Below are 21,416 nucleotides of genomic sequence, written 5' to 3'. Positions count from 1 at the left end.
GGAGTGTGGTGTCGGGCTGTGGTTCCCACAAACACAAACCAACACAGAATCATGCTACCCCTTTACACACTCTCGCTTTTCGCAAGGCAGATGGTCCTGTGAATCTGCTCGTTTGTGTCTATCCCTCACCAAAATGGGAGCATCCTGCCTTGTTGGTTTTGTTTTTTCTTCTGCAGGAACCCCAGGACCTGGCACAGGTCTGACATGCAGACAGTACACACCTGCATGCTGCATGAATGAGGTCTTAGAGCCTAGGTTCCAATCCAGATTGCACCATTTGCTGTGTGATCTGGGGCCCAACCCCCAATAGGACACCAAGGTTTTCCTGATTGAAAAATAGGGATTCCCTACAGCCTGTGTTGGAAGGTGATCAGGATCAAATATGGAACTACACGGGAAGCAGCAAGCACCCTGGCTGGGATGAAACATAACAACAGCAGCAGCAAACCCTGGCGCGGCATGACCACCAGTGCGGATGAGAAACATTAGCTGTGTTCCTTCTCACTACACCCAATAGCTGAAGTCGGTGCCTTCACATCATTTTACAGAGGAGCCAAATGGAGCACACGGCATAACTAATACACAGTCCAGAGATGCTAGCTTTCATTTATGCCTAATATTCATTTCAGGCAGCTGGTGGGCGACCCCTTTGAAGCCCACCGAAGGCCTCGGGCCCAGCCTGCGGGATGGCCAGGACAGAGTTGCCGCACCCGATGGCGCGCGCGCGCGCGCGCGCGTAAGCAGCCGGGAGCCGCGGGCCTGCGCGCTCGCCTCACAATGCCGCGGGCGGGGTGGCCGGCGCGTCCTCGCCTCCCATTGGCGCACACACCCCTTCCTGTCACGGCCGGCCCGTGCACGCCCCCTGGGCGCTGCCGGAGTGGACGGTTCCAGAGGTATGCTAATGAGGGGGCGGGCCCCGCAGCCCATTGGCCGGCCGCGGGGTGTCGGTGAAGTCAGCGCCGAGTCCCAGAAAAACAGAGCGGGGCCAGCTGCAGCGTGGAGTGCGAGCCGGGCAGGACGCGAGCGAGCCGCCCGCCTGGCCGCCGGGAGACCCGCAAGGTAAGCTGCGTCGCGCGCGCCGTCCGGCAGCGCTGGCCCTCGGCGGCGCGGCCGCCTGAGAGGGGGCGCGCCGGCCCAGTCCCCGCGGGCGGCGCCTTTGTTCCGCGCTTAAAGGAGGCACATTTAAAGGGCCAGCTGTTAGAGGACTTGGGGGGGACCTCCTCTCAGAGAGCATCCCTCCAAGGTGGTGGAGGCGGCCGTGGGCCTCCGCGGCCACCCAGTGGATGCCGCTTGCTCGCTAGGTCCCCGCGCCCCCCGCCGGCCCTTTTACCAATAGTGTTGCCGGGGTGCGGGGCATCTGGGAGTTCCAGGTTTTGGGGTGAGGGTGGGGGTTGGGGAGCGGGACTGGCGCGCTCACGGCCTCTGCTGAGAGGGAAGGTCCTCCCGCTCCGAGCCGGCTGCATGCAGCGTGGGCGGGCGCCGGGGGCTCTCGGAGCGCGGGTGGGTTTGTGTGGTGAAATTAAAGTGCCGGGGACCGGGTCCCCCTGCGCGGCCGCCCAAGGACGAGGAGAGGGTGAGCGGCGGGATGGAGGCATCTCAGGTGCGTTCATTCATCCGCGCCGCTGCGGCCGGGGGGCCTCGGGGCCTGCCCTCCCGCCCCGGCCGCGTGGTCCCTCGGCGGCTGACAGCCTTCCCTGAGGGGCTTCCCCGCGTGGGAATGGGCTGGAGGCGAACTGGGCTCTCCGCCTCCCTTGCTGCCGGGATGGGGCGTGGCCGTTCGCGATGGAGGGCGCAGGAGGCTGCAGGTCCGTGTGCTGCCTCGCTTGGGGGAGATGTGCGGTGAAGAGTGCCTGCCCGCGCGCCCGCGGCTGCGGGTCGGCTGTACGGTCCTCTGGTGCACGCCTGCCTCGGACCGGCAGGATGCATTACGCTGTTGCATTGCCACGGTGAAAGCAGCAGGGGTCCCGGCCTCCCGAGGCTTCCAGCACGTTCTCATTTGGGGAAGCTTTTGTCACAGGGCCCACCTGCTGAAATAGCTGGGATTGACTTCTACCGGCCACGGCAGGGGACCTCACGCGGAGACTTCCAGGACCCTCCATGGTGCACCGGCCTCCGCCTCCCCGCCCCAGCCCCCCGGGAGCCCCTCCTCTCCTCTCTGTCTGCACTCTACTTGTACTTGGGGCTCCTCTATGTGGGATCAGGTCGGCGTTTTTGGTGGGGAAGGAGGCTTGGCGGAGGTTGAAGAGGGACGGGGAGACTTAAAGCCGGGTGGACTGTGGAGCAGCTGCAGCGACTGGAAACATAGGACGAACACGTGGAGACTCCATATCTACAGCCCGAAGCGAAGTGAACGAAGTGCCCGACGGAGGGGGCATGTGTGGAGGCTGGGGGGAGGCAGTTGGCATGGAGGAGCAATTTTCTGCTCCACCCTCTCGATGCTGCCTTAAATAGCTACTTCGCAGCCAGGCTCTGATGTCTCCTTGTGGCCCGAGAAAGGTTGGCCTGTTGGCACCTCTGTCGTTGCATTGTTGGTAGGTGGATGGGAAAGGGTTAGTTCTCCAGAGAGCACAGTTCTCAGCGAGACAGTCCCTGGACCCCAGGCTCCAGCGCTTCTTTGCAGGGAATTAGCCACTGCTGTGTTGTGTGGGCTGCTGGGGTGAAGCAGTGAAGAGGAGGGTCTCCTCCAACACCTATTCCTGCCGGTGCGCTCCTCCCAGGACCTGCTCTTTGTTGGTAGTTGGAGAGTCTGCAAACTTTTCTGAAGATAATGGTTATATTGGAGGTGGAGGGGAGTAGGAGCAGTAGCCTGGAGGGGCAAGTGCGCCCACAGAGCTGTCCACTGTTCTTGTGCCGCCCCTGTCCTCTGCTCTCCAACACGGGGGTCAATCTAGAGAGCCGAGCTGGGGGTTTTTTCGTGGCGGAGAATGAAAGGTCAGAGCCCAGGAGAGGAAGCGCTGGCTGTGCAGCGCTGGCCATCCTCCGCTGTCCAGAGACACCTAGGACGCTTCCCTGAGCGTGGAAATAGGTTTGCCGCAGAGGGCACTCACTGGTGGATCTAACCTGTTTCTACAAAAAGAAACAGATGGTCTCTCAAGCTTTGGTGGAGGCACTTGGGATGAGAGGCAGGGCAGCTGGCCTTGCCCCTGGCCACCAACCTTCTCTGGGCCTTCCCGTGGCTCTGCAGATCTGCATCCTTGTTGGGGAAGTAGAGGACTTCCGAGTTGCTTGTTTCCAGGGTTCCTGGCAGCACGACTGCTCTTAGATTCACAAGTGCAGCTTGTGAGGGCGTTTTTAGGCCGTTTCAATTCCACCCTGATGAACAAATGCATGAAGGCACACCCTAAGGACTGGGGCATGTTGGATTCGGATTCACCCGTTGCCTTGATTTGGGAGCATTTACAGAATGTAAGTAACTTAGAGCTCAGTGGTCCCAGGGGAAAGGCAGAGCCCCGAGTGGCTGATTTTCTGGGTGAGAGAGGGAGTTTTCTATAATTCATCTTCTCTCCCTGGGCACGTTTAACCCATTGTTTTATTCTTGGTTATGCAGGGGAATGTTTAGAATATAATGCCTGGATGGGACCTCTGTGATGGCCAGGGGCAGCCCCCTTACTGAGGAAGCGCTGAGGGCCTGGGAAGTGTGCCCTCTTGCCCAAGGTCACCCAGCTAGCAAGACGCAGAGTTGGGCTGGGAGCCCAGTGACCAGGTTCTAGGTTCTGCATTCTAGATTGGGCTGTGAGAAGCATTATTCAGAGGTGGGAGCAGGGAAAGAGGAGACAAGAGATGCAGAAGGGAGGAGGTTTGAGACAGGTGCTGTGGGGAAGCCTAGCTTGGAGCAGAATCAGCTGTGAGATCACAGGCCATTCTTTCGCTGTGTGAATGGATGAGAGGCTTGGCTGAGACGAGGGTTCTGGGAGCCATGTCCTGGAGTTGAGCTCAACCTGGAGTCCCATGGAGTCTCTGCTGTCCACCCTCTGATTTGTGGTTGCTTCATTTCAGGGCCAGCTGAGGCCATGGCTGAGGACAGGCAGGCCCTAAGCCTGTGGGCAGCCAGGAGTGTCCATGGGGTGCTGGTGAATGCCAAGGTGGGACCCAGGCCTGCTGGTGTGTCCCCCCCCCCCACCTTTTTTAATGCAAAGCTACAGCACCGTTTTCCCTGGAGTTTCTTCCCAGTCGAAGCAGCGTTCCCCCCTCTGATGTTCATTGGTGCTTTGTAGATTTTTACAGGTTGGCATTTCTTTGCAGAGGTGTTTGGAGGTGACTGGCTGAATTGTAGCTCTGTTGAGGAAAGCTTCTGGCCTGTGACCCGAGCTAAGCTTCAGAATGGTTCAGCGAGCAATTAAATAGCTGTGAGCAGTGGTTAAGTAGAGTAGGAGCCATTCAAAGGCTGACATCAAAGGTCATAAGGCTTTGAAGTCTGTAACCCAAGCCATCAGCTGGCAATGAACTGAATTTTTTCCTTTGGCCAATCTGAAGACCCTGGGAAGTGTCTGTATGGCTCCTTAGTTGTTCTTGTGTTTTGTGCTGGACAGGTGCTTGGTCTGTCCTGTCTCTTGCTGCCTGTCTTGCTCCTTTTCCTTTGCCTCCTTCCTCCATCCATTTTTCTCTTCCCATTGCATCTTCTCCTAGCACCCCTCCCCCATCCTTTCTTCACTACTGATGATACAGCGTTGTAATGTGTTTTAATGCATTTATTGCACCATTAAAGTTTCATATTCTCTGTTCTTGATTTAAAATCACCTTTCAGTCTTTCAGCCTTTCTGGATGCAGATGTGTTTTACATATACAACAAGCAGGGGAAACAAACCAAACCGAGTTAAATTGCTTTTTTACTTCCATGTGGTCTTTTCATTGATTTTCCCCCACCATCTCTTTTGTGGTCAGTAGTGGCTCTTTATTGGAAAAAAAATTCCCAGGTTTTGTCATGTGGTTATTGTTTTTACAACAAAAACAGCTACAGCAATAGAAAAAGTTTCCACTCTTGTGTTGTGAGACACAAGGGACAGCTTTTCCCAGGAGAGGTGCCCTATTTCTCGACTTCCTCCCGTGGAAGGAGTGTCTTCACTGTGTTCCCTAACGGGAGCTGTGTTGTGAGGGGTGAAGATGCTCTTGGTGGAGGCGCGGCTCTTGAGCAAGTTGTGGCCAATACATTGTGTCTGGGAAGGCTTTAGACTGGTGGCCTTTCTTCTTTTTTTTTCTTACGCTGAGCTAACCCAGTGAGCTGTTACAGAATGGAGACTTCTTTGGGGAAGAATGAGGTGCTTGTTGGCTTTCTAGTTAGCATTGGGTGGGACCATGGCATATCTTAACTTCCCCTTGGAGGGTGGTGGTTACCAACCAGTTGCTGGTGTGAAGTGCAGGTTGTTGTTAATTGACGAGAAGATTGTTGACACCTGGGGGGGTCTGCAAGTAGGTTAGTGTCTGTAGTGTGTCTCCCAGCAAGAAATCACCGTGAAGATTCTAGGTTTTCTGTTTGAAATTTCTAAGTTTTACATCCTCCCTAATGATGCCAGTGCTGGTTTTAGTACAGTGTATTTACACTAAATAGCAAGCTGTTGAAAACAACGGATGGTTCAGGAAAATGTTGTGTTTATCTTGGGCCTTCCTTTCTCCTGGTCTTCTCCCGATAAGTACGCACAGCAGTTTCTCGGCAGTCAAAGAAGCCAGGAGGAGGGCAGGCCTGCCCCATTGGAGAGCTCCCTTCCAGTCCTGCCTTCCTGCTGGACCCACTCACCGTGGCACCAGGGTGCCGCTCTCCCCATTCGCCCTGCTCTGTCTGCTTGCCCCTGTTCCTGGCTGGCTCCTGTGTCTCCTTCCAGTGTGGTTTCACGTCGGAAGGAGATGGCCACCCTCACAGCACTCATCTTTCTACTTTTGTGCTTGCTGGTTGCCCTTGTTTGGTTCTTCCCCATCGCTGGACAGAGAACAAATCTGTGCTTCATCTTTTTCAGTGGAATTCTAATTTACCGGAGTTCTTTAATGCTACAAGAAACATTGGAAAGCCTGTGTCTCCCTCCTCATTGTGGTCTCTGTCCCCAGAGTGACAGGGGTGGTGGTGGTGGTAGCGATGGAGTGGTGTGACACTGACTGCTGAAAACTTAGTGGCTTCAAATAACTCTAGTTTGCATCATAGTTGTGTGAGTTAGAGGTCTCAAAAGGGTCTCCCCAAACTGAAATCTTTAGGTGATTGGGGCTACTTCTGTTCCTGGGGAGGCCGCTTCCCCGCCCAGAGGCGGCATTTTTGAACTTGGAGCCCTACCCCATCTTTCCACGAAAGCATGATCTCACTGTGATCTCATGGGCTGACTGTCTCTCTCTCACTCCCTTGTGCCGTCTTCACCTCGTTCCTTCCTCCTCCCTCTTCTGGTTTTTGGGATGACTGTGTTTACACTGGATCATCCCTGATCATGCAGATGTGAGGACACTGGGTCATTGATCTTGAGTCCACCTGCAGTCTTAATTCCACTTAGCTGGTAACAACATGGTCATACATTTGAGGGCGAGGATGTGGACATTGGGGGGGTCTCCTGAAGCCAGTTGCATCCCTTCAGATAGTTTGTTTTGATATGACTATCTTATAAATTACTGTTCTAAATGTTCTCCCCTATGGTTCATTTTACATGTTATTTGTACATATTTATTTGCATCTGTTTGAAAGTTGTGTTTGTGTGAGTAGAGGGAAAGAGATAATCTTCAATCTGCTTGTTCAATTCCTAAATGCCTATGATAAGCAGAACTGGGCCAGTCTGAAGCCAGGAGCCTGGAGCTCCATGTTGGTGCAAGGATTCCAAGCATTGGGGCCATCATCTGATGCCCCTGAGGGTGTGTTAGTGGAAAGCTGGACTGGAAGTGGGGGAGCCAAGATTGAACTAGCACTTTGAAATGGGAGGTAGTTGGCCAGGCAGCAATTTATCTTGCTGTACCACATCTGTTTCAGATATTATTATTATTATTATTATTATTAGGATTTATTTATTTTTTATTACAAAGTCAGATATACAGAGAGGAAGAGATATAGAGAGGAAGATCTTCCGTCCGATGATTCACTCCCCAAGTGACCACAAGGGCAGGAGCTGAGCCGATCCAAAGCCAGGAGCCAGGAACTTCCTCCAGGTCTCCCACACGTGGGTACAGTGTCCCAAGGCTTTTGGCCGTCCTTGATTGCTTTCCCAGGCTACAAGCAGGGAGCTGGATGGGAAGTGGAGCTACCGGGATTAGAACCGGCGTCCATATGGGATCCTGCCATGTGCAAAGTGAGGACTTTAGCCGCTAGACCACTGTACTGTGCCTTCAGATATTATGTTTAGATTTTTTTTCTTTTGGTTGGTTAAACATTTGTTTATTTGAGAGGAGATTTGCAGAGAAGGAGAGAGGAAGAGAGAGCGAGAGAGCGCGTGAGCTTTGACCTGCTGGTTTACTTGCCTAATGGCTGCAGTAGCTGTAAAGCCAGGCTGAAATCATGTGCCTAGAACTCCATCCAGGTTTCCCATGTGAGTAGTAGGGACCCACGCTATCCTCCACTGCCTTCCCAGGCACATTAGTGGGCAGCTGGATCATAAGTGGAACAACCAGGACTGATGCTCATAGCATTCTGTCATTGCAGGCAAGGCTTAACCAGCTGTGCCACAGTGCTGGCACCTAGATGTATGTTATTTCTTGATATCTTCCTGTGGACTACAAGAGTCCTTGTGATACCTCACCCCATTGTCTCTTTTCCTCTCCATCCTGCCACTAAGGATATCTCTGGCTTGGATTGCAGTGTCATTCAGTGCTTGCACTGATTGGACTCTATGGTTAGCATTCATGGTGGAGCCTTGATGTTTCCCTTTCTTGTACTTCTGTTAAGTTAAACTTGCCTTGTTTTTTTCTATTTACATGGTTTTGAACGTACTCGTTACCCATTCCCAGAGGCTGATAGACACATTTGAAAGCTCCTCTGTCTCATAGTGTGTGTTTCTTTTATTTTGTTCCATCTCTCCCACCCTTCCCTCGTGGAGGCTCCCATCCCTGTGCTCTGTTCTTGCCCAGTGACCTCGAGGCCTGTGGTGTGACTCATCCTGGGAATCCCCTCACCTTAGCCAGCTTGCATCCTTGGTTTCCTCTTTGTTTTGTTCCTGTACGGTCTCTGAGAGGGTCTGTGTAAATCTGTCCAGTTTACACCTCTGAAACATTTTCCTGGGCTCAAGCTTAATGGTTTAGATCGAAAGTCACTCTCCTTTAAAGGACCTTCCAGATTCCAGTAATGATATCAGAAACTTGCATGCTAATTCTGATTTCTGGTCATCTGTAAGTAGCCTGACTTCTCAGTTTTTAGGATCTTCTCTCTCTCTCCCTGTGTTAGAAATTTTCTTGTGTTAGACATTATTGCCCGAGTCTTCAGTGCCCATTTTTAATCTGAAGACTCACACCTTTCAATTTGGAGAAATTTTCATATATATGTATGCTTAATAATTTTCCTAATTTTTTGTATTTCATCTTTGGAGCTTCTGTTAGCTAAATATTGGACCTCCTGGACCAGCTTCTAATTTTGAAATCCTTCATTTTCTGTTTTCCATTTGGTTCTGTTTGCTTTACTCTTTGAGAGCTATCTCCAGTTTTTAACTGCCACTTGCATGTTTTACTTTCTAAGAGCCCTGAGTTCTCTGAGTGTTCATATTTTTTTTTTAATAACACGTATTCTTGTTTCATGGGTATAATCAATTCCTGTATGCTTGTTTTTTTTTTTTAATTTTTTATTGTTTTTTTACTTCCTGGCAGTTTTCTGCCATTTCTTGTTGTTTTTTTGCTTGTTCTGGTGACCGTGTTTCCCACTGGAGTCGTCCTGCTCCCACCGATACTTGTTTGTCCACTTAGGTGTGAGTCGATGCCTAGCTGCTGATTGGGCATCTGTGTGGCCAGGAAGGGGCTTCTTTACTTAACTGTTTGGTGACCTGGCTGAGGACCTCCCTGCCCCTGGAGAAACCCAAATCGTCAATCTCAGTGTCCGTGGCTCTTCTCTCCGAGGCTTCCCTGGAAAGGGTTCTTTACGGCTGGAGAGCATTTTGCCTGGGGGTGGAACAGAGCAGGCAGGTAATGGTCTGGCTGTTCTGCACTGTGGGAGAGGCCTGGCTGCTCTGCAGGGTGTGCCGGCTTGAACTGAACAGTTAGTCTGGAGAAAGCTGCCCCTCTTCTCTCCTGCCTCCTCAGCTGTAAGTTGGACCTCTGCCTTATGTTGGCTGAGGAAGGGAAGTCACCAGACTGAACAGGGGACTGGGGCTGGTGGCTCCTGTACCTGCTTTCAGCCCAAACTGCTTCTGCCTTAGAGGCCCCAAAGCCTGTGGCCCCGAGCCTTCTCCGGGTTCCATGCCTTCACTCAGTGACTTACTTATTCTTACTTAAGTCTACTTAGTCGATGGCTTACTTAGTCTGCTACGCGTGAATTTAACAGCTTAAGTTTCAATTTAAAGCTGAAACCTAAATCTACTTCTGCATGATGGTCCTCTGGCCCTTCCTAGAGTTGTCCTGATACGGCATGTCTGCCGTTGTCTCCCTCCCTCCCTCCCTCTTTTCTTCCTTCCTTCCTTCCTCTCTTCCTCCCTCCCTTTCTCTCTCTCTCTCTCTTAGCTTTATTTATTTTTATTGGAAAGGCAGATATACAGAGAGAATGAGATACAGAGAGAAAGATCTTTCATCTGCTGGTTCAATCTCCAAGCGGCCACAACAGCTGGAGCTGAGCTGATCCGAAGCCAGGAGCCAAGATTTTTCCTGGATTTTCCACATGGGTGCAGGATCTCAAGGCTTTGGGCCATCTTCAGTTGCATTCCCAGGCCACAAGCAGGGAGCTGGATAGGAAGTGGAGCAGCGGGATTAGAACTGGCGCCCATATTGGATCCAGGAGGATGTAAGGCGAGGACTTTAGCTACTAGGCTATTGTGCCGGGCCCTTCACCTTTCTTTTAAGAAGCAAATTACTATTTTGGCCTTTTAGTGGGGTTCTGGAGAGAGCAGAAGTAGGTACAGGTGTCTACTCTGATGGGGTTTTTTTCATCTGTATCCATGATCTTAAGATTGTGCCTGACATAAGGTATAGTCCAGAGAAATGTCTAAGCAACTGAATGCATATTTCTTGGAATGTTTAAGTGACTGAATACGTGTTTCTGACGTGACATGCACACAGGTGGTCACTGGATTTCAATAATCTACATGAGCAGTCTTACTCTCGTGAGGTAGAGTAAGGCGAAGCAGCAGGTCTTCCCATGATCCCCGTGCAGTATAGGCTCTGGCGCCGGGAGATAGCAGCAGACTGCTGGGCTGGGGGTGGCAGGCCCCGGAGCTGGCTCAGCCTCCTCTCTGACTACCTGGGTCACCTCGACAAGTTCCACAGCCTTTCTGGTTTCCTTGGCTTTAAGCTGAGATGCTGGTTGGCGTCTGATTCTGTTCTCTGCAGAGTATGTGCTGCGTGTAAGGCACGCTACCCTTCACGTGCCCTTTAAGGTAGCCCGGGCTGTATGTGTTTGCATGTGCGTTATGGCCTGTGTTACACTGAACTGATATTGTTTGGCTTATAAATTTGTCTTACCCTTGAGCTTAGTTGAATGTCTCTTTTTTAAAGGTTTAGTTATTTTTAGAGTTATAGAGAGACAGAGAAAGAGGGAGAGACAGATTTTTCATCTTCTGGTCCACTCCCCAGTTGACCACAATGACCAGGGCTGGGCCAGTCAGAAGCCAGGAGCCAGGAGCTTTTTCTGGGCATCTCACATGGGTACAGGGGCCCAAGCAGTTGGGTCATCTTCCACAACTTTCCCAGGCCCATTAGCAGGGAGCCGGATTGGAAGTGCAGTACCAACTGGTACCGATGTGGGATATTGGCACTGCAACCAGCCGCTCTACTGACTACACCATAGCCCCTTTCCGTGTCTGGGACTGAGTAGATCTGCTGCATGTTTTACCTCTTATTGTTTTTAAATGGGGCTGCTGGTGGGGACTGTAACGGACTGTACGGGAAAGGAGACATCAGGAAAGTAGGAGAGTGTTAGCTGCTTTGCTCGAGTCCCCAGACCCTGCTTGCAGAGCAGGAGTGTTGTTCTGTACATTCCCTGGCCCACTGATGGAGCTGGGGGCTTGGAGGAGTTAATATGAAAGTTATAGGGAGATCACTTCTAGACTTCCACCCCGATGCTAGAGAACGCAGTTCCCCCAAGCACATGGCAGTTATATATTTGTTAAATAGGTTCTACATTGCTGTAACTTCAGAGTGTATTCATCCTAACTATGGTCATGAATTGCAGGCAAAGCCATGCATTTACAATGTTAAAGAACCTTTTAAAGTGTTTTTTAAAAATATGTATTTTGATTTTCCCAAGTCAACCTGCTGATATGCCAGGACTATTGAGTAGCAATTTTAGGGAGGTAGATTTAGTTGAGTGAAGAACTATTTTTTAAAAATTTATTTTTATTTGAAGAGGTACAGAGAAAGACAGAGATACAGAGAGAGAGAGAGAGAGCTTCCATCCTCTAGTTAACTCCTCCAATGGCCGCAAATGGCTAGAGCTGGGCCAGTCCAAAGCCAAGGGCCAGGAACTTTTTTGGGTCTCCCACATAGGTGCAAACGTCCGAGGACTGTGGCCAGCCGCCTTTGGCTTCCCAGGCACATTAACAAGGAGCTGGATCAGAAGTGGAGCACCTGGTACTCAAACCTGCACCCAATGGGATGCCAGTGACGCAGACAGAGCCTTAACTTACTATACCATGGTGCTGACCTCGAAGAAGAACTTCTCATTGAGAACTACACATCACTAGGCTGCTTTGGGAGCCCTGAACTTGCCATTCTAGGCTGGATGCCCGCTGCCTGTAGTAAATTGATGCCAGTGTGGGAGAGGAAGTATGTAAGAGCACCTGAAAAGTCCTTGGCTTTTGATGTGCTCAGCAAATAACTGAGCACCCCTCACATACACCAGGGTCACTGCTGGGCTTTGGGAACAAAGAGAAATGGTATCTGCTCTCCTGAAGTTCACAGACCATGGTTGAGCTGTCTATGTGCTAGTGACTAGCATTTGTGATTACGCTCATCAGAATGAAATGCCATTAAAGTCCAGTTTCCTGTGCTTGCCACATTGTATGCTCTCAGCAGCCATGTGTGACTGGTGACTGCCCTATGGACAGTACTGATCTGTTGATCCATTGTTGCAGGTAATTCCCTCAAGTAGGCTTGACTATGGAGCTCTCTGAGTGTCCTGATGCTACATCTGTGGTTAGTTTGCCTCCCTGTAGGGACAACTGAGGCACAACCAGGAACTCACCTGTGTTGGAGTGGGGCTCCTTTCTCCTTGAAGTGGGATGGAGTCAGATTCACCGAGTGGGTAGTCTCAGTGCTCAGGTTCTGATCTCAGGTCAGCTGCTTTCTGGCTTGGTGACCCAGGGGAAGGCACTGCTGTGTGCCTCAGTTATCTCACCTGTGAAATGGAGAGAAGTACTGACTCATTGGATTGCAGGGAGAGCTAGGTGATCCAGTGACGCAAGCCTTTGGAACTGTGCTGACACATGGTGATCATCTGGCCAACATGGGTCACTGTTGCTGAGAATGAGAGGGGACAGGACTCACTGCTGCATCTAAGGCAGCGTCTTCCAACAGGAAACTGGAGTGGAAAGAGAATGTTGGCAGGCGAGGCTGTGTTTGCAGAGAGAAACATATTTCCAAGTCAAGGGTCCTGATGTAACCATGCCAGGCTAAGTGTGTGGGTGCTGTGGTGTAGGAGGGTAGGTCTACCCTTGTGATGCCTGTCTTCCCTATCTGAATGTTGCCAGTTCAAGCCCTGCCCACTCTGCTTCCTGCTAATGTACCCGGGAAGGCAGTGGGTGGGTGGTGGCCCAAGTGCTTGAATCTCTGCCCCACATGTGAGAGCCTAGATGGAATCATGGGCTACTGGCTTTGGCTTAGCCCCAGCTGTTGGCGCTCTGAGTGAACCCCTGGGTAAATGAAAGATCCACCTCTCCTTCCCTCTCTCTGTCGCTGACTGTGCCTTTCAAATAAGTAAAAGATATATATATATATATATATTTTTTTTTTTTTTCTTTGAAGACTTATTTATTTTTATTGGAAAGACAGATCTGTGGAGAGAAGGAGATACAGAAAGATCCTCCATCCTCCAGTTCACTCTCCAAGTGGCCACAATCGCGGGAGCTGAGCCAGTCCGAAGCCAGGAGTCAGGAACTTCTTCCAAGTCTCCCACATGGGTGCACGGCCCCAAGGCTTTGAGCCGTCCTCCACTGCTTTCCTAGGCTACAAGCAGGGGATTACAAGGGAAGAGGAGCAGCTGGCATGAACCGGCAGCCATATGGGATCCTGGTGCTTGCAAGATGAGGATTTAGCCATTGAGCCATTGTGCTGGGCCCTAAAAAAAAATCTTTTAAGAAAATGCCTGGTGTCAGAACTGTGGCATAGTAGGCTAAGCTTCTGCCAGAAGCCTGGGCATCCCATATGGGCAACTCGCTGGTGTCCTGGCTGTTCTATTTCCCAGGGATGAAGTAGGCTGGGGGAAGGAGAAAGCCCTGCTTGCAGGTGGAACTTGTGTTTAGGAAGTGCATTAGTGCCACAGTTTCATTTCATTGGTGAAGCAAACAGTTGGTGCTGGAGGAAAGCGGGGACCCCGCCCCCTGGCATTTGCTTCCACGTTGGCACTGCTGGGGGGGGCGGTGCTCTTGTCAGCACACATCTGATGTGGCCTTTCCGGTATGGAGCAGGAAGGTTTCAGTGTGACAAGGTGTGTGGGGTGGCGCGGGTATGAGGACACTGTACATGCACGTGATGAGTGTGGCAGGAGGCCAGGTGTCCTAGCTGAGCCAGGAGCAGCCTGCAATGAGGCCGGCCCTGGCTGCCTGATTCTCTGTACCATGCAGAAATACTGGTTCTACCTGAGTTCTGCTGCTCAGAAGTTGTTTTCTTTATTTATTTGAAAGGCAGAATTGTAGAGAGAGTGAGAGAATGGAGAGAAAGGTTGGTATTCCATCTATGGATTCACTTTGTGAATGGCTGCCAGAAGCTTCTTGCTGGTCTCCTGCATGGGGTGAAGGGTCCCTACGACTTGGGCCATCCTCCACTGCTTTCCCAGGCACATCAGCAGGAAACTGGGTTGGAAGCAGAGCAGCTAGGACTCAAATTAGTACCCATACAGGATAGTGGCATCGCAGGTGGTGGTATAACCACAGTACCAGTCCCTGGTGATCAGAAGGTTTGAGTATTTGAGACTTAACCTGTAAACTTAAACTAGCTCTACTACTGCATTCCTGTTTGGGTCTTGACTTTGTATTATCATGGATGATATTCTGGCTTGTAGCAGGTGTCAACCGAATGGGTGCTTCTTAGGTACCTGAATTGCCCCTGGGCCTGTGCTCCTGAGTCACTTTGGAAGCTTGTTGCTGCTTTGTGAAAAGCCTAATACTTTGATCATTAACACCAGCCTGAAGGCTAACCTTTGAGCTCAGTTTCCTGGTCTGAAAGGTTGTGAGGACATGCTTGTGAAACCCAAACATTCTGTGCCGCCTGGCGTGGGTGACACCAGTGGCTGTGCATGCGAGCAGTTTCCTTGTCTGATGTGGAAATAGATAATGCATTTGTAGGTGGCTTTTTTCTGCCTGGAGTTTGTCTTTAGTTGGGGCACAGCTATTTTGAGGTAACTAGGTCGTGTGAACACAGGATGAAGGTCGGAGCATGGGGTTGCCGCTCCTTCATTGGGAGGAGAAATGGGGCTGCTTTCCTGGTGTGTTGGTACTGGGGACTCTGCTCAGGGCTGCTGTGACATGGATCCTGCTGAGTCTTCTGTGCCTGGGCCTTTCCTAATGGAAAGGAGGCTGGTGATGGGATGTGAGATAGGTGGTGTAAGAGGGGGCTGGAACTGGAGCTGGGATATCTGAGTCGCCGTCCCAGTGGCCTGGACAGTGGGAATGTGGGCAAGAAAGAGCAGGCACAGCTTTTAAGCAAGACAAAGCGAATAGAGGCTGGTGGAGAAAGCAGAGTCCCAGCAAGAACACTGGTGGGAATCTCGGGAAACTGGCACTTGGGGTTGTGGGGGGCAGTTGAGGGCTGCCTCTAGTTTGCTGGTGGCTGCCAGGCCCCAGACCTGTGCCAAATCAGTGTGAGGTCTTTGAGGGCGATTTCATCTTTGCTTCTTGGAACCTGTATGTGAGACATGGTGCATTAGTGAGCCAGTGTGGCAAGTGTGAGGGGGCACGCCCCCCCCCCCCAGGAACTGGGAAATCTTAGTCATGCCTGAGCACTGATATAAGATATACGGCAGCACTTACAGACAGCTGTCGCAGGAGGCCCTGCAGCCGCCAGCCTGCATTACGGCCTGCATCCTTGGCTTTATCTTTAATTATTAAAGTCACAGGCCTTTGAAATACTCACCTGCAGCAGCACGGTGAATAGCTTTCCTTTCTCAGGGTCAGAGGAGCTCCAACAGAGAAGCTGTGTGGTGGCCTGGGGGTCTAGATGCCGCGTGTCCCCCTCGAGGATTTTGTGGTCACTTGGGCTGCCAGGAGAGCTGTAAGATACCCCTGGTAACAGGGTACAGACTGCCGTGGGCTGTCTTGCTCCGAGTGCGTCCTGAATGTGAGCACGGTAGGGTGTTCCTTTTTATTGTAGGCCAGGAAGAGACTGTGCTGTTAGAAGATTTAAAATATTTAACACACACTCTTTAAAAAATTAAACCACCCGGTTTGAATTGGTGGTGACTATGGCAACAGGCCTGGTTCTCAGCGTGGCTTTCTGGGGCTCATGGGTGTCCCAGGGGATTGACATGGTAGGGCCAGTGTTTGAGTGGGAGGCTGGGCGCTCACCTGTTCTGGCTGGGCAGAGGCAAGGCTGAGCCACTTCTTAAGAGGCCCATAGTCAGGGACAGCTGGTCTGTCTTGGCAAGAGAAGGAACATGGGAATGAGAGCACCTTATCCCTTAAGGGTTTCTTCATTCTTTTGTTTTGTGGGTTGGCCCTAGTGGGGTCCCTGGTGCTTACCATTCTGTCGTAGCCCTGGGGTTTTGCCTCAGTGTTTGTCTCAGGTACTTTGTCACGTTTGTTGGGGAGGTCACTGTTTGCCTGCCCACCCCACCAGCCTGTAGGTTACCAGGACTGCTCTTGTCACCATTGTGTCTTTCATGTGTCTGGCCTGTAGGAGGTGCCACACCGTTTATTGAGTGAAACAATACATTCATGTACAAGATTTGGGGAATACAAAGAGATGCAAAGCCCCCATGCCCTTATGAAACTCCTGAACTCAAACAGTAGGTGAACTACGCAGGAAGAAAGCAGTCTCAGTTGAGTTTTGTTTGCTCTTTGACTAAAAGACATAGCTTAGTTATCGGAGCAGCGGGGGGAGGGCACATTTCATAATTGGCTTGTAAGGTAATACGCTGAGAGCATATAGAAAGGAGTGATCAGGAAGTTTGGTGAACACCACTCTGAAGGGAAAAGGAAGCAAATGAAAAGCCTTTCTATGCACAGGTATGCTGCGCTCTGTGTTAGGGCAAGGACAGGGCACTGAGAGGTCTGGAACCAGGACACAAGAGGATGTGCCTATTAGAGGACAGAGACTGGTATCTATAAAGGTGGGGTGGCTTAGTGAGAAGACTCAGTGCATGAGGAGTGGGTGGAAGTGTTAATAAGGCTGGGTCACGTATAAAGCAGGAGTGGGGCCTGCGTGGGGCCTTCAGCCAGGACTGGGGGAGAAACTGAAAGCAGGGAATACCAACATGGATAGTACTGGGCTCCTGCCTACAAGATGAGCTTTCAGGGAGGGACAAGGAAGAGAACTGCAGATGTGTCTAGGAGAGATTCAATGGAGAGACTATGCCTGGAATTCAGGAAAGGATGGATAGTTTGGTTGGGAGCAGAGCACACCTGGTCATGCTTTAAAACATGGGTAGGGCTGGTGGTGTTGTGCACCTGTGATGCTGGCATCCCATATGAGCACGAGTTCATGTCCTTGCTGCTCTGCTTCCCATCCAGCTCCCTGTTATCCTGTCCGGGAAGGCAGTGGAGGATGACCGCAAGTGCTTGGCCCCTGCCACCCACCTGGGAGCCCCTGAAGAGTTTTAGGCTCCTGGCCTTCTCTTGGCCCAGGCCTGGGTTTTATGATCATTTGTGGAGTGAACCAGTGGATGAAATATCTGTTTTTCTCTCTCTACCCTACTCCTTTCCTCCTCTTCCTCTCCCTCTCTTTTTCCCTCTCCCTCAACTCTTAACTTCGACTTTCAAAGAACGCAAGCTTTGGGAAGAATCTAGTGCAGTTAAGATCTTGCAAACTCTTGTCTTCACTGTGGAAGGGAAAGGAATTGGGCTTCACATTTTGGCCCTTTCAAAGCTCATCTAGGGTTAGGATTTCTCCATGAAGATCTCCTCTATCTATTCCTGCCCAGTGGAATTCTTAGCATCATGTGACTTATGTCCCTCCTTTAGCTATATTTACTGGGTCACAGTATTGTACTTGAACAAAAAAATGGCCCATGGTTTGTGTAAGTAGGCACACTCAGTATATTTACTTATCTATGCAGTCATGCACACTCCTTTCCTTTGCTTTTCTTGTTTTCAAATCCCAGAGATTGAAGTAATTATGTAATTAGAATCCACATAGAGCGAGGCTAGATAAGGTGTAATTAAAGAGGAAAGCCTAATTTTGGAAGACTGATAAGGGGTCATTTGACTCAGTCTGGGCCCAGATCCAATCTTGGGAGAACAGTAAGAGGTCATTTGGATGTAGGGAGCTTGAGGCCACCCAGGGGCCCCACTGGCTGGAGAATTGGACAGATTCTGTTTCAGTTCACCATGAAAGCCATTCACTGAGTATCTTCTTGGTAGAGGGAGTTACGGGAAGCCCAGCTGTGAGTCAGGAACAGAAGTGTTGGATCTCAGGGAGGGCCCGTCCTAGAGACCAGTGTGGAGGCTCCTGGCACAGTATGTTGGGGATGAAGTTACTGGGGAGGTGGCCTGCACACTGGGCCTTGAAGGGGAAGGACAGGAGCGCTGTCTGTACATGAGAGGTTTTCAGATAGTGTTTGTGGAATGAATGTCTGGCTGAAGTTGGAGGGGGAAGGACTGCAGTAGACATGTGGAGGTTCTGTGGCTGAATGATGAGGAGGTTGGGCTCAAGTAGCTCAGTATGGTGATAAGTGATCAGGCAGTGGTGACCTTGTTCAGAGTCCCAGGTCATGGTGGACAAAGGAGGTCCAGGAAGGTTCCTTGTAGAGAGCAACTTGAACAGGGCCTTGAAGGACCAATGGAGAGGGGAGAATAGAGAAGCAAAGACCATGCAAAGGAGGGGTGTGGAGTGGGTGAAGTCCTGGTGCAGGAGGAGGACCAGCACCTGGACGGTGATGATGAGGGGCCTGAAAGGAAGCGAGGGCCTTACCTGAGTGGGACTTGGGTTTGCTGGGCAGAAGAGGTTTGTTGTAGGGGTGGGGACTGAAGATTCAGGGTGGCCAGGCTGGACAGGAAAGCACCATGGATAAATCATGTTGATCAAAGAGGACTCTGACCCAATGGGATAGGATGGGCTCCTGGGAATTCTGCTTTAGCTGCTGGGGCCTGCTGTGCTGGGCCCCAGGCTGTGGGCTTGAGGGACTGGGGCCTGAGCAGTCCTGTACCATTTAGGGACTATGGTGTTGATGATGAAGGTGAGAGCAGAGGTGGACACTGCAGGGTGCTTGCCTGGGAGAATGGAGGTCCCTGGGCCGGGAGGGATCTGTTGATGGGGACCAGGAGTGTAGATGGCTGCGGTGTGTCTAGAGCCCCAAGAGTACTTACTGTTATGTTCCCAGTCCTGGCCCTGTCTGTGGAGAGACATTGTGCCAACCCAACCCCTTCATCTCTTGAGCTCCAGTTCCTTGCCAGTGGGATCCTCTCGGAGGAGTGGAATTGTCGCAGTCCTAGGGACTGTTTGTGAGGTTGTCCTGTGGAGGTGAGAGAAAAAACACTGTCAGCCTTTTCCTTGCCTTCAGGAGCCCTGGAAGGTAGTCTGGGTGGCCAGGTTGGATGAAGAGTTGTGGGGACGCTGAGGAATTTTGTCATCTTGCCCTTGTCAGGTTGGTTTGGAGGCCCTTTTACAGCAGAGGTATAAGTTGTAAGCCTGTGTGGAGGTTGAGGTCCAGCTGGGTTCCAGGGCAGAGCAGGGAAGAAAAGAATGTTCCTGAATTCATAGCAAGGAAGGTCTTCGTGAAGCCCTCCCTACCCCCATTCTCTGACCCTTGCTTGGAAACGTCAGGCCTGGGACCTTTATTACAGTCTCTGCAGAGAAGACCTCCAGGCTGAGGAGGATGTGGGCAGGGCCTGGAAGGATGGCCGGGAAGGGGGAGCAGGAAGGACTTGGAGAGGACAGAAGGATGTGGAGTTAGAGTACACAGTTTACAGTAGGGATTTCAGGAGGGAAGGGATGTGTTCTGGGACACTCGGGATGGGTGCTGCCTCTGTACCAGGCAGGTACTTTTGTCATCCTTGTCTCGCCACCCTTATGTCACTGCTGCCGCTGCTCTTGTCCCATGTTACAGATAAGGCAGCACCACTGGTGGGTTAGGTGTCTGTGGCATGGGGTTGCATTCTGCTTTGCTCTTTGGCTCCAGTTGCAGCAGTCACCATTTTTGACTGGTTCTCCAGAGGATGGAGGAAAACCAGAGAATGATGTGGCTTTGTGACCTTTGTTTCCCAGTTAAATGATGACTTAAAATGTTGCTCCAGCTGTTACCTGTGCCACAGCAGCCCAACACAATGCCAAATCCTGGGAACTGCTGATGGGAAGCTCTAAATTCTGTAGGGACTAAAACTCTCCTTTACAGATGAGGAAACTGAGCTCTGGGAGGGAGAAGGGCTATTTCAAGGTCAGGGGGAGATGAGGATGAGAACTTGAGGGGTATGGAAATGCTGGTCCCCGTGGCTGTTTGTTTGTTTTTTTTTTTTCCTTGTGTGTGTGTTTTGAAGATTTATTCTCATTTGAAAGGTACATTTACAGAGAGGAGAGACAGAGAGAAATCTTCCATCTGCTAATTCACTCCCCAAATGGCCACAATGGCCAGAGCTGGGTGAGTCCAAAGCCTGGAGCTTCTTCCCTGCCATAAGCAGCGAGCGACCTGGATCAGAAGTGGAGCAGCCAGAATACAAACTGATGCCCATATGGGATGCCAGCACTACAATAGAGGCTTAAGTTACTGTGTCATGCTGCTGGCCCCTCCTCCTGGAAAAGTGTGTTTTTGATGTTTCTGGAGAGTTGGTTTGGGCAGACTTGAATCTGACTTATCTCCTACCGGTATGTGTGTTTGTGTATGTCCTTCACTTTAACCACAGATGCCCTTGAACTAGAAGGAAGGATTCCTTAAGATCAAAGGTTAAGACCTAAGGCATTTGACAAGTGGAAAGGGCATGGGAAGGAGTGGGAAGATCAGAAGGAACCAAAATAGAAGATTGAACTCTAGGCGTGGCCACAAAGATCTTTCCGGGCTTGTAAATAGTCACTACCATTTGCTGAGTGCCCCTGGAGCCAGGCAGACTTTCCCTGTCACTTTGTGTAACTTCCGTGGCCTCCCTGTGAGGCAGATGCTGTCTTATCGCTCCCATTTTGTGGATGAAGGAGCCAGGGCTCAGAGTCTGATTTCCTGAATGGGGCTCTGACGCAGGTCTGCTCAGTGCAGGGATCTGTTGTTAATCCCAAACCCCTTGTGTTGCACTGGGTGTGGCAGGGCCTGCCTAGTGGAGGATGCATGGAATAGCACATTTGGGGAGGCCGCGCTTCAGCCATGGTTTGCAGCAGGGCATGGCTTTACCCGTACAAGACACTTGGCGATTTTTAGCGATCACGATTTAGAGGGTGTCATTGGCATGGAAAATCCCCTGAACATCTCGCAGTGTACAACATGGTTCCCCTCCACAGAGGGTTATCCCATGTGTACTTCTGGATGCAGAGGTTAAGACCCTGGGCTTTGGGGACCGGGCTGTATTTTTAGCTCTCAGAGCACAGGGTGAGGCCACAGGGAGAGGGCATTTCAAGACGCGAATTGTTCATTTAGCTCCAGGGTTGGCCTGACCCTTACTGGATATTTGCAGTTTGTGTTCCTCACAGACTGGGTCCTGAGGGCTGCGGTGGTGGCAGTGGTGGGTGGAGGCTAGAAAGAAACATTCCAGCAAGACGCAAGGTCAGGGTGGCCCAGGGCTGCAGGGTGCACGCAGCAGCAGGTGAGAGGTGGGTGGAGTCCAGTCCAGGTCACTGGGAGTTGATCCAGGTACTTCCCTGTGTATAATGGAAATGAGAACTCAGAGCCATCTAATTGTGCTTTTGTACCCTTTATTAAATGATTACTGTGACTGCTCATCTTCAGAAATGTCTGAAAGAGAGGAGTATGTGTGCTGTAGATGCGGTGGGCACAAGCATACTGCCTGTCAGACTCCTCTGTTCCAGTGACTACTGGG

The 21,416-nt window shown here is 51.1% G+C and overlaps 1 protein-coding gene across 49 annotated transcripts in view; it reads left to right on the top strand.

Annotated features, from left to right (window-relative positions):
- Positions 1-916: 916 nt before the first annotated feature.
- Positions 917-21,416, top strand: part of SORBS1 (sorbin and SH3 domain containing 1) — a 221,645-nt gene continuing 201,145 nt past the window's right edge. For 26 of the 49 annotated variants that reach the window (XM_058671823.1, XM_058671794.1, XM_058671822.1 and 23 more), the window contains exon 1: positions 918-1,059. The gene's annotated coding sequence lies outside the window, so the exon portion shown is untranslated. Of the gene's footprint in view, positions 1,060-1,571; positions 1,601-21,416 lie in introns of those variants that run through there. The other 23 variants (XM_058671779.1, XM_058671793.1, XM_058671790.1 and 20 more) reach the window with 3 other exon arrangements.

This window comes from Ochotona princeps, chromosome 13, assembly GCF_030435755.1.
Source record: "Ochotona princeps isolate mOchPri1 chromosome 13, mOchPri1.hap1, whole genome shotgun sequence".
Classification (NCBI taxonomy): Eukaryota; Metazoa; Chordata; class Mammalia; order Lagomorpha; family Ochotonidae; genus Ochotona; species Ochotona princeps.
This window is presented reverse-complemented; position numbering and strand designations above follow the sequence as displayed.